The sequence below is a fragment of the Oncorhynchus masou genome, unplaced genomic scaffold (assembly GCF_036934945.1).
Source record: "Oncorhynchus masou masou isolate Uvic2021 unplaced genomic scaffold, UVic_Omas_1.1 unplaced_scaffold_705, whole genome shotgun sequence".
Classification (NCBI taxonomy): Eukaryota; Metazoa; Chordata; class Actinopteri; order Salmoniformes; family Salmonidae; genus Oncorhynchus; species Oncorhynchus masou.
Window position 1 is genome coordinate 357120 of NW_027013513.1, and position 13194 is coordinate 370313.

Below are 13194 nucleotides of genomic sequence, written 5' to 3' on the forward strand. Positions count from 1 at the left end.
CCATTCACTTTACAAAGAAAGTCATCTGTTTTGTGGGATAAAATGGTATCTAATGTTAAACAAACAGGGCTCCCTTATGCAGCTCTTGTACAGGCTACGTACCTACACTCAGACCAGGCCGACTGGCTCTACGAGATGGAAGACAGCGTGTGTGGCTCTGTGAGCGATCTGCTGATGTCAACGTTGTGAACAGGGTGCCCCATGGTTGCGGTGGGGTTAAGGTATGAGCAGGCATAAAGGTAAGGACAACGACCACAATAGCATTTTATTGATGGCATTTTGAATGCACAGAGATACCGTGACGAGATCCTGAGGCCCATTGTCGTGTCATTCATCCGCCGCCATCACCTCATGTTTCAGCATGATAACGCACGGCCCCGTGTCCCAAGGATCCGTGCACAATTCCTGGAAGCTGAAAACGGCCTGCATACTCAGACGTGACCCATTGAGCATGTTTGGGATGCTCTGGATCGACGTGTACGACAGCGTGTATTCCAGTTCCCGCCACAATATCAAGCGACTTCACACAGCCATTGAAGAGGAGTGGGACAACATTCTACAGGCCACTATCAACAGCCTGATGTGTTGCGCTGCATGGAGAAAACGCTGGTCACAACTGCTTCACTGATCCAGACCCCAAACTATTATTTACGGTATTTATGACCAGATGAATATCTGTATTCTCAGTCATGTGAAATCCATAGATTAGGACCCGATGAACTTATTTTCAATTGACTGGTTTCCTTATTATGAATTGTAACGTCAGAAATATTTTTGGAAATAGTTTCATGTTGCATTTATTTTTGTTCAGTGTATACGGCATGGTTGGCTGTCATCGGGTACAGCTGTATATGGTTGGCTGTCATCGGGTACAGCTGTATATGGTTGGCTGTCATCAGGTACAGCTGTATATGGTTGGCTGTCATCAGTCATCAGGTAAAGCTGTATATGGTTGGCTGTCATCAGGTGCAGCTGCGTATGGTTGGCTGTCATCAGGCACAGCTGCGTATGGTTGGCTGTCATCAGGTAAAGCTGTATATGGTTGGCTGTCATCAGGTAAAGCTGTATATGGTTGGCTGACATCAGGTAAAGCTGTATATAGTTGGCTGTCATCAGGTACAGCTGTATATGGTTGGCTGTCATCAGGTACAGCTGTGTATGGTTGGCTGTCATCAGGTACAGCTGTGTATGGTTGGCTGTCATCAGGTACAGCTGTGTATGGTTGGCTGTCATCAGTCATCAGGTACAGCTGTGTATGGTTGGCTGTCATCAGGAAAAGCTGTTTATGGTTGGCTGTCATCGGGTACAGCTGCGTATGGTTGGCTGTCATCGGGTACAGCTGTATATGGTTGGCTGTCATCAGGTACAGCTGTGTATGGTTGGCTGTCATCAGTCATCAGGTACAGCTGTGTATGGTTGGCTGTCATCAGGTAAAGCTGTGTATGGTTGGCTGTCATCAGGTACAGCTGCGTATGGTTGGCTGTCATCAGGAAAGGCTGTATATGGTTGGCTGTCATCGGGTACAGCTGCGTATGGTTGGCTGACATCAGGTAAAGCTGTATATGGTTGGCTGACATCAGGTAAAGCTGTATATGGTTGGCTGTCATCGGGTACAGCTGCATATGGTTGGCTGTCATCAGGTAAAGCTGTGTATGGTTGGCTGACATCAGGTAAAGCTGTATATGGTTGGCTGACATCAGGTAAAGCTGTGTATGGTTGGCTGTCATCGGGTAAAGCTGTGTATGGTTGGCTGTCATCGGGTAAGGCTGTATATGGTTGGCTGTCATCAAGTACAGCTGTGTATGGTTGGCTGTCATCGGGTACAGCTGTGTATGGTTGGCTGTCATCAGGTAAAGCTGTATATAGTTGGCTGTCATCGGGTACAGCTGTGTATGGTTGGCTGTCATCGGGTAAGGCTGTATATGGTTGGCTGTCATCAAGTACAGCTGTGTATGGTTGGCTGTCATCGGGTAAGGCTGTATATGGTTGGCTGTCATCAAGTACAGCTGTATATGGTTGGCTGTCATCAAGTACAGCTGTGTATGGTTGGCTGTCATCAGGTAAAGCTGTATATAGTTGGCTGTCATCAGGTAAAGCTGTATATAGTTGGCTGTCATCAGTCACCAGGTAAAGCTGTATATGGTTGGCTGTCATCAGGTAAAGCTGTATATAGTTGGCTGTCATCAGTCACCAGGTAAAGCTGTATATGGTTGGCTGTCATCAGTCATAAGGTAAAGCAACCAACTTCAGGAGCAGAGAGAGTGACAAATAAAATGTTTTGTTTCCCAAATGATGGGGCTTTACACAAACTGTTTCACTACTTATTTTGTTGTTCCTTTTAATCTAAAAATGAGACAAGCCTGTCAGTGCACCATGTGATCAGTGTTTAGTTCTCTGGTTCAGTCTAAATGAGACAAGCCTGTCAGTGCATCATGTGATCAGTGTTTAGTTCTCTGGTTCAGTCTAAATGAGACAAGCCTGTCAGTGCACCATGTGATCAGTGTTTAGTTCTCTGGTTCAGTCTAAATGAGACAAGCCTGTCAGTGCATCATGTGATCAGTGTTTAGTTCTCTGGTTCATTCTAAAAGGGGACAAGCCTGTCAGTTCATCATGTGATCAGTGTTTAGTTCTCTGGTTCATTCTAAAAGGGGACAAGGAAAACAATGTTGAGAAACAACATTAACTGGTGTCATTTGCTTAAGCACATGGCACCTGAAATATGCAAATGGTGTGAATTATACCCCACAGCGAGAGAATATCTTTAGCAGAGAACACAAGCGCGTACACAAATATAAAGCAAATGAGTGATGAGAGGATATTATTGAGATAACAGGGGAGACAAATCCATCCTCTGACTAGAAGCAGGATCTCACAGCAGACGACTAGAAGTTCCTGCTACCTGCTCCTTGAACCCAGGAACTCCGGAATCCTGTCCCACCTATAGAACCCAGAGCAGGCTGGCGTCACATTCCATCAGCACGGCTCGTTATCGCTGACCCGAGGGAAGTCTCTGGGCTGGACTTAGGACCTGCTCTGAGATTGGGCTCAGACCATCTCGTTATCCTTTCTACCAAAGTGTCCTACTCACTGTACTGGTATGAAGGGACAGAACCTAGTCCAAGCTGAGCTGCACATCTTTGAGGATTGGATTCCCGAGACCACCCTTGCGTTAACATGTATGCAGGCATGACTGACACAAAGCTGTCTGCTAAACGGTATATTACATGATGATGTCCTCAGCACTCGTCTAAAGAGAGGTGAACACAGCGTTGAGGTTATAACACATTTATCATCACACCCACTAGCAGAGTGCAGTTTAGCTGGCCATTAAATAACCCTTTAGATGTCAGAGTCCCTTCCTAGTTTCTCTACTGCTCTGCTAAGAAGCTCCTTGTACAGAGAGCTTATTCAACTATTCAATAGAGAAGCACCAGTCAGTAGAGCTGTTACCAGACCAGTTTCAGGACAGTTGATCTCTCTCTAGGTTCAGTAGAGCTGTTACCAGACAGGGTTCAGGACAGATGATCTCTCTCTAGGTTCAGTAGAGCTGTTACCAGACAGGGTTCAGGACAGATGATCTCTCTCTAGGTTCAGTAGAGCTGTTACCAGACAGGGTTCAGGACAGATGATCTCTCTCTAGGTTCAGTAGAGCTGTTACCAGACAGGGTTCAGGACAGATGATCTCTCTCTAGGTTCAGTAGAGCTGTTACCAGACAGGGTTCAGGACAGATGATGCTCTCTCTAGGGGTTTAATACCTCTTCTCTGACCGATGAGCTGAGAGAGACGAGGTACCTGTTTTGAAGAGGGCGGTGAGCCTTAAACCAGCAGAATTCACTCAGAGCAGGTAGTGTGGGTGATAAACCCTTTGATATGTTATTGGCTGATAACAGAAGCCCTTATATGGCTGTTAGACACCATAATAATGGAGGCTATGGTAAAGCATGGGGACCAAAATGCCCACATCATCAGTAGTTGGGTTCATGCTTGGCCGCTGTCACGATTGTCCCCTCACCCGCGTGTCCTGCGTAGGGGCCTTGCTCTGAGGTTAGAGTAGAAAGGCATTCCTCTGCCTCCCGCAGAGCCGGGCCCCAGTCGGTCTGCCTCCCGCAGAGCCGGGCCCCAGTCGGTCTGCCTCCCGCAGAGCCGGGCCCCAGTCGGTCTGCCTCCCAGCAGAGCCGGGCCCCAGTCGGTCTGCCTCCCTCTAGCAGAGCCGGGCCCCAGTCGGTCTGCCTCCCGCAGAGCCGGGCCCCAGTCGGTCTGCCTCCCGCAGAGCCGGGCCCCAGTCGGTCTGCCTCCCGCAGAGCCGGGCCCCAGTCGGTCTGCCTCCCGCAGAGCCGGGCCCCAGTCGGTCTGCCTCCCGCAGAGCCGGGCCCCAGTCGGTCTGCCTCCCACAGAGCCGGGCCCCAGTCGGTCTGCCTCCCACAGAGCCGGGCCCCAGTCGGTCTGCCTCCCACAGAGCCGGGCTCCAGTCGGTCTGCCTCCCACAGAGCCGGGCTCCAGTCGGTCTGCCTCCCACAGAGCCGGGCTCCAGTCGGTCTGCCTCCCACAGAGCCGGGCTCCAGTCGGTCTGCCTCCCACAGAGCCGGGCTCCAGTCGGTCTGCCTCCCACAGAGCCGGGCTCCAGTCGGTCTGCCTCCCACAGAGTTGGGCTCCAGTCAGTCTGCCTCCCACAGAGTTGGGCTCCAGTCAGTCTGCCTCCCACAGAGTTGGGCTCCAGTCAGTTTGCCTCCCACAGAGTTGGGCTCCAGTCAGTCTGCCTCCCACAGAGTTGGGCTCCAGTCAGTCTGCCTCCCACAGAGCTGGGTCCAGTCGGTTCTTCTCAGGGAGGGAACGTAGCCTTGGAGCAGTGGGCACAACTGACAACGTCTGTTGTTGTGGGACTGGGAACATGATGACTGGTGCTCAGACTCGAGGATCTTTCTCAAAAAACATCTCCTCGCTACTTATCAAACAGCACTGGAGGAGAAGATCTGAGGCTCTCCATAACTTGGCCAGTAGAGAGGACCGGAGGAACTGGGGGTAAAGACTTGACAACGAGACTGTCAGCATATTTCCTGAGCCTTCTCCTGACTCCTGTATGTTTGTCTGACTAACAGGCTGGAGGGGAAGCCATCATTATGAAGGGAACCTCAGATGATCACAACACACAGAGATGCTTGTTAACTACGGGTTATGTCCCTGGCTGTCTGCCCTGTCTCTGGTCCCAGAGAACACTGTAGGTCCATTGTTCCTTCCCACACAAGTGTCAACTAACCAACATGGTTTGTCCTGGACAGCTTCTGAAAAGGCTATCCATTTACTATATAAACACCCTACTTTTTGACCAGGGCCCACAGGGTAGTGCACTACATAGGGAATAGGGGTCCATTTGGGACACATCCCTGATTGTATTCCCCCCTCCATTCCCAGAGAACTGAAGGAACTCTTCAGGCACCAGATCAAGGTGGCCTGCCCGGGTCTTTGGCACCAACGGCTCCAATGTGGCCTCTGATTAACAAATGGAAGGAGTCCCGGGCAGAGGTTGTGTCCCAAATGACACCCTATCCCCTGAGTTCCATATTCTCCTTTCATAGGAGCCCTGCTCAAAAGTAGTGCACTATATAGGGAATAGGGTGCCATTTGGAACACATGCAGAGTGAAGGCTCTATTGAACTCTGAGACCTGGGTTATGAATGACTTGTTCTGCTCTTCTCTATGGATATCCTGTCTAGATAGCCCAGGTTAGATTTTGGGGCAGAAGGGTAGCCTGGTGGTTAGAGTGTTGGACTAGTAACCGGAAGGTTGCAAGTTCAAATCCCCGAGCTGACAAGGTACAAATCTGTCGTTCTGCCTCTGAACAGGCAGTTAACCCACTGTTCCTAGGCTGTCATTGAAAATAAGAATTTGTTCTTAACTGACTTGCCTAGTTAAATAAAGGTAAAATAAAAAACATAAAAATAGGATGACATTTAACCTGGGCTATCTATTTTTATTTTTTATTTTACCTCTGAGAATGGGGGCAAGTCAGTCCTGTCCTAGATAGACCAGGTTAGATGTCATCCTGTCTAGACAGGCCAGGTTAGATGTCATCCTGTCTAGATAGGCCAGGTTAGATGTCATCCTGTCTAGATAGGCCAGGTTAGATGTCATCCTGTCCTAGATAGACCAGGTTAGATGTCATCCTGTCTAGATAGGCCAGGTTAGATGTCATCCTGTCTAGATAGGCCAGGTTAGATGTCATCCTGTCCTAGATAGACCAGGTTAGATGTCATCCTGTCTAGACAGGCCAGGTTAGATGTCATCCTGTCTAGACAGGCCAGGTTAGATGTCATCCTGTCTAGATAGGCCAGGTTAGATGTCATCCTGTCTAGATAGGCCAGGTTAGATGTCATCCTGTCTAGACAGGCCAGGTTAGATGTCATCCTGTCTAGACAGGCCAGGTTAGATGTCATCCTGTCTAGATAGAAGGCTTAAATCTAACCTGGTCGCACGTGATCAGGCACATAGCAGGCCCAGGATTCAGAGCAGTTCATCTTGTAGAGACCCCTGTTAGGATGTTCCATATCTGGATGTAGTAATGTGACTCCTCTCTATTAACTGTAACTAAGAGTGAATGAGTCATGTCCACTTCCCTATTAACCACCCAACCAGACACACATTTAACCAAACCGCACCGTTACTGAGGAAAAACAGAAACGCCAAAAGATCAGCTTTGAAAATAATGTAAAACAGAAACATAAGCTTAGATGACTGCAACGAAGCCAAAACCCGGAGAAGCCGTTCACCCCCACATGAATCCAGACCCCAGAGAGCCAAGGAGTCTGGATTCAACCTCTACGGGTTTTACTGACTCAGTCACCTCATGATAGGGGGTCAAAGGTTGTAACATGCCGGTTGCATCACTTACGTCTTTGTCTGATGGATGAGGGAACATGGATGTCTGGCCATAATACACAGTGTCGTCGGGGTAGTCACTCTCCACCCCCTCTACAAACCTCTTTCTGGTAGCACTGAACATGCTGTTAGTCACCTGTGGAGGGGAGGAAAGGAGGAAAGCGTTTAGGACACAGGTCACCAACTGGTCGATCGCCATCCACAAGGCATTCCTAGTCGATCGCCAAACATTTGTGGACAAAATAACAACGATGAAGACATGAGCTACATTAATAGTATTATTTGTGTTGCCCTGTTGGCGGTGGGCGCGCTCGATTCAGAAGCCCTGTTGGCGGTGGGCACGCTCGATTCAGAAGCCCTGTTGGCGGTGGGGGCGCGCTCGATTCAGAAGCCCTGTTGGCGGTGGGGGCGCTCGATTCAGAAGCCCTGTTGGCGGTGGGGGCGCTCGATTCAGAAGCCCTGTTGGCGGTGGGCGCGCTCGATTCAGAAGCCCTGTTGGCTGGGAGATCTGTGGCTAAATTCAGAAGCCCTGTTGGCGGTGGCGCGCTCGATTCAGAAGCCCTGTTGGCGGTGGGGGCGCTCGATTCAGAAGCCCTGTTGGCGGTGGGGGCGCATCGATTCAGAAGCCCTGTTGGCGGTGGGGCGCTCGATTCAGAAGCCCTGTTGGCGGTGGGGCGCTTACGATTCAGAAGCCCTGTTGGCGGTGGGGGCGCTGATTCAGAAGCCCTGTTGGCGGTGGGGGCGCTCGATTCAGAAGCCCTGTTGGCGGTGGGGGCGCTCGATTCAGAAGCCCTGTTGGCGGTGGGCGCACTCGATTCAGAAGCCCTGTTGGCGGTGGGCGCACTCGATTCAGAAGCCCTGTTGGCGGTGGGCGCACTCGATTCAGAAGCCCTGTTGGCGGTGGGCGCACTCGATTCAGAAGCCCTGTTGGCGGTGGGCGCACTCGATTCAGAAGCCCTGTTGGCGGTGGGTGCACTCGATTCAGAAGCCCTGAGCACCAGATAGGCCAAGTGTTCCGATGTTCAACCATTTCATTTGTCTAAAAACACAAACTCCTCCTACCCGGCGGACTGGGAGATCTGTGGCTAAATCAAGTGGACCCGCTGCACTGGCCAATCGGATAGCTCAAAAATCACCATGCCGACAACTTCCACGGCAACGTTTGATACTAACCTACGTGAGATTTCATACCTTTTAAAACCATGACCATAAAGAGACTGTCAAAGAATACAGCAAAGAGCTGCTGTTTTTATGAGTTCATGTTAACGTTAATATTGAACAGTATTACAGAACATAAAAGCTCTTCTCCCTACTTCCACTCACCCTGCAGCTGAACTGAATGAGTAGCCGTGTGGATCGACAGCCCTTCCTTTTTCTTATTATTAGCAGCTCGTCTATTTGAATAAAGGAATATTTCACTTTCTCTGGTCATAAGAACATGAATTTGTGCATGAGACAGATGCAGTGTGACTCGAGTTCCACCGTCAGGTGTAAGACGGTGTGTCCCCTCCTCTCTGGTCAGACTCACCGGAGGAAAACGAGAGCAGGGATCCTCCTCTGCTGCCCTCCCTCTCCCTCCGCCGCCCTCCCTCTCCCTCCGCCGCCCTCCCTCCCTCTCCCTCCGCCGCCCTCCCTCTCCCTCCGCTGCCCTCCCTCTCCCTCCCTCTCCCTCCGCTGCCCTCCCTCTCCCTCCGCCGCCCTCCCTCTCCCTCCGCCGCCCTCCCTCTCCCTCCGCTGCCCTCCCTCTCCCTCCGCTGCCCTCCCTCTCTCCCTCTCCCTCCGCTGCCCTCCCTCCGCTGCCCTCCCTCTCCCTCCGCTGCCCTCCCTCTCCCTCCGCTGAGACTAATGATGTGTTCAAAACAACTGAGAACTGGGAAATCTCAGACGACTTCAGTGTGTTCAAGACAACTGGGAAGGACGAGATCTGACTGGGTAAAAATATTTGTTGAAAGGTCAACCAAGTCGGACAACCTGAAGATCACGGACGTCATGATACGCTCAGCTCTGCCGAGCGACTGCTACACCAACTGCTGTGTTTTGTTTTGAAATATAATATATGGCTTGAGAAGAAGAAGATGGCCAGGCATATGGTGAATATGCTGTGATAATGTATTAGGAATACTGCACCAACCTCATTCCTAAAGAACACTTTTTTAGGAGGTTAATGGTACATTTTTATTGTATTTTTAAGATCTTAGATCTGGGCTTTTTGACTGGGAAAGGTTGCTGATCATTGGTTAAGGACAACATGGAGTGACTGACAACGAGTGATGATAGCCAATCACAGCCTGGAGCCGGCCATAAGCCCCTCCTCCCTGTCAAAGTCCTTGTCAATAGGAGCCAGGGGTCGGGGTGAACTCCATGTCCTGGTTGATCACATAGCTGAGCAGTGGAAGGCATTGATCATAGGAGTTGGATTGGCTGGTTTGTTGACAACAGCTGACCTGACCTACTAGTGCAGCCAGCTTCAGTGAGGTCAGGTTGTCTTATCTTCCTAAAAACACATGGCTCCTGTGGAAGAGGCTCGTCTATCATGAAGGCAGAGTATCAACCCACACACACTGCTCATCTAATACTATTAGCTTTTAGCAGATAAAGTGTTAGGTGCAACGTCACTATCCTCAGTTTAGGATTATGTAAAGCGTCGCTGAATAGTGATATTATTTAAATGTTTTTTTAATAACTCGCTGAGCAAAATAACAACCAGCTGAAACGTAGGCCCGGATGCAGTATCTGACTTCCCAGATGCCTTCATATTGTGTTTTGAAAATATGTTTTCTACATTTCCCTTTTTGAAGCAAAAAAAAATCTAGACACGTCGGACCCATTTTACAGTTTAGGCCCAAGACCGTTGGCTAGGCTAACTAACTGACAGGGATGAGGACCAGTCATCAGGACATTAAGGAGTAGGGGGGGCTAACTAACTGACAGGGATGAGGACCAGTCATCAGGACATTAAGGAGCAGGGGGGGCTAACTAACTGACAGGGATGAGGACCAGTCATCAGGACATTAAGGAGTAGGGGGGCTAACTAACTGACAGGGATGAGGACCAGTCATCAGGACATTAAGGAGCAGGGGGGCTAACTAACTGACAGGGATGAGGACCAGTCATCAGGACATTAAGGAGTAGGGGGGCTAACTAACTGACAGGGATGAGGACCAGTCATCAGGACATTAAGGAGCAGGGGGGCTAACTAACTGACAGGGATGAGGACCAGTCATCAGGACATTAAGGAGCAGGGGGGCTAACTAACTGACAGGGATGAGGACCAGTCATCAGGACATTAAGGAGCAGGGGGGCTAACTAACTGACAGGGATGAGGACCAGTCATCAGGACATTAAGGAGCAGGGGGGCTAACTAACTGACAGGGATGAGGACCAGTCATCAGGACATTAAGGAGCAGGGGGGCTAACTAACTGACAGGGATGAGGACCAGTCATCAGGACATTAAGGAGCAGGGGGGCTAACTAACTGACAGGGATGAGGACCAGTCATCAGGACATTAAGGAGCAGGGGGGGGGGCTAACTAACTGACAGGGATGAGGACCAGTCATCAGGACATTAAGGAGCAGGGGGGCTAACTAACTGACAGGGATGAGGACCAGTCATCAGGACATTAAGGAGCAGGGGGGCTAACTAACTGACAGGGATGAGGACCAGTCATCAGGACATTAAGGAGCAGGGGGGCTAACTAACTGACAGGGATGAGGACCAGTCATCAGGACATTAAGGAGCAGGGGGGCTAACTAACTGACAGGGATGAGGACCAGTCATCAGGACATTAAGGAGCAGGGGGGCTAACTAACTGACAGGGATGAGGACCAGTCATCAGGACATTAAGGAGCAGGGGGGCTAACTAACTGACAGGGATGAGGACCAGTCATCAGGACATTAAGGAGCAGGGGGGCTAACTAACTGACAGGGATGAGGACCAGTCATCAGGACATTAAGGAGCAGGGGGGCTAACTAACTGACAGGGATGAGGACCAGTCATCAGGACATTAAGGAGCAGGGGGGCTAACTAACTGACAGGGATGAGGACCAGTCATCAGGACATTAAGGAGCAGGGGGGGCTAACTAACTGACAGGGATGAGGACCAGTCATCAGGACATTAAGGAGCAGGGGGGCTAACTAACTGACAGGGATGAGGACCAGTCATCAGGACATTAAGGAGCAGGGGGGCTAACTAACTGACAGGGATGAGGACCAGTCATCAGGACATTAAGGAGCAGGGGGGCTAACTAACTGACAGGGATGAGGACCAGTCATCAGGACATTAAGGAGCAGGGGGGGGCTAACTAACTGACAGGGATGAGGACCAGTCATCAGGACATTAAGGAGCAGGGGGGCTAACTAACTGACAGGGATGAGGACCAGTCATCAGGACATTAAGGAGCAGGGGGGCTAACTAACTGACAGGGATGAGGACCAGTCATCAGGACATTAAGGAGCAGGGGGGCTAACTAACTGACAGGGATGAGGACCAGTCATCAGGACATTAAGGAGCATGGGGGGCTAACTAACTGACAGGGATGAGGACCAGTCATCAGGACATTAAGGAGCAGGGGGGCTAACTAACTGACAGGGATGAGGACCAGTCATCAGGACATTAAGGAGCAGGGGGGCTAACTAACTGACAGGGATGAGGACCAGTCATCAGGACATTAAGGAGCAGGGGGGCTAACTAACTGACAGGGATGAGGACCAGTCATCAGGACATTAAGGAGCAGGGGGGCTAACTAACTGACAGGGATGAGGACCAGTCATCAGGACATTAAGGAGCAGGGGGGCTAACTAACTAACTGACAGGGATGAGGACCAGTCATCAGGACATTAAGGAGCAGGGGGGCTAACTAACTGACAGGGATGAGGACCAGTCATCAGGACATTAAGGAGCAGGGGGGCTAACTAACTGACAGGGATGAGGACCAGTCATCAGGACATTAAGGAGCAGGGGGGCTAACTAACTGACAGGGATGAGGACCAGTCATCAGGACATTAAGGAGCAGGGGGGCTAACTAACTGACAGGGATGAGGACCAGTCATCAGGACATTAAGGAGCAGGGGGGACTAACTAACTGACAGGGATGAGGACCAGTCATCAGGACATTAAGGAGCAGGGGGCTAACTAACTGACAGGGATGAGGACCAGTCATCAGGACATTAAGGAGCAGGGGGGCTAACTAACTGACAGGGATGAGGACCAGTCATCGGGACATTAAGGAGTAGAGGGGTAAAGGATGGTGACTAGATGAAGACCAGTCATCAGGACATTAAGGAGTAGGGGGGTAAAGGGTGGTGACTAGATGAAGACCAGTCATCAGGACATTAAGGAGTAGGGGGGGGGGTAAAGGATGGTGACTAGATGAAGACCAGTCATCAGGACATTAAGGAGTAGGGGGGTAAAGGATGGTGACTAGATGAAGACCAGTCATCAGGACATTAAGGAGTAGGGGGTAAAGGATGGTGACTAGATGAAGACCAGTCATCAGGACATTAAGGAGTAGGGGGGTAAAGGATGGTGACTAGATGAAGACCAGTCATCAGGACATTAAGGAGTAGGGAGGTAAAGGATGGTGGAGACTAGATGAAGACCAGTCATCAGGACATTAAGGATGGGATGGTGGAGACTAGATGAAGACCAGTCATCAGGACATTAAGGAGTAGGGGGGTAAAGGATGGTGACTAGATGAAGACCAGTCATCAGGACATTAAGGAGTAGGGGGTAAAGGATGGTGAGACTAGATGAAGACCAGTCATCAGGACATTAAGGAGTAGGGAGGTAAAGGATGGTGACTAGATGAAGACCAGTCATCAGGACATTAAGGAGTAGATGGTGACTAGATGAAGACCAGTCATCAGGACATTAAGGAGTAGGGGGTAAAGGGTGGTGACTAGATGAAGACCAGTCATCAGGACATTAAGGAGTAGGGGGTAAAGGATGGTGACTAGATGAAGACCAGTCATCAGGACATTAAGGAGGAGTAAAGGGGGTGACTAATGAGACCAGTCATCAGGACATGACTAGATGAAGATGAAGACCAGTCATCAGGACATTAAGGAGTAGGGGGGTAAAGGATGGTGACTAGATGAAGACCAGTCATCAGGACATTAAGGAGTAGGGGGGTAAAGGATGGTGACTAGATGAAGACCAGTCATCAGGACATTAAGGAGTAGGGGGGTAAAGGATGGTGACTAGATGAAGACCAGTCATTAGGACATTAAGGGGGGTAAAGGATGGTGGAGACTAGATGAAGACCAGTCATCAGGACATTAAGGAGTGGGGGTATGGTGGTGACTTGAAGACCAGTCATC

At 50.2% G+C, this 13194-nt stretch overlaps 1 pseudogene; it reads right to left on the reverse strand.

Annotated features, from left to right (window-relative positions):
• Positions 1 to 13194, reverse strand: part of LOC135537064 (CCR4-NOT transcription complex subunit 2-like) — an 87001-nt pseudogene that overhangs the window by 53352 nt on the left and 20455 nt on the right.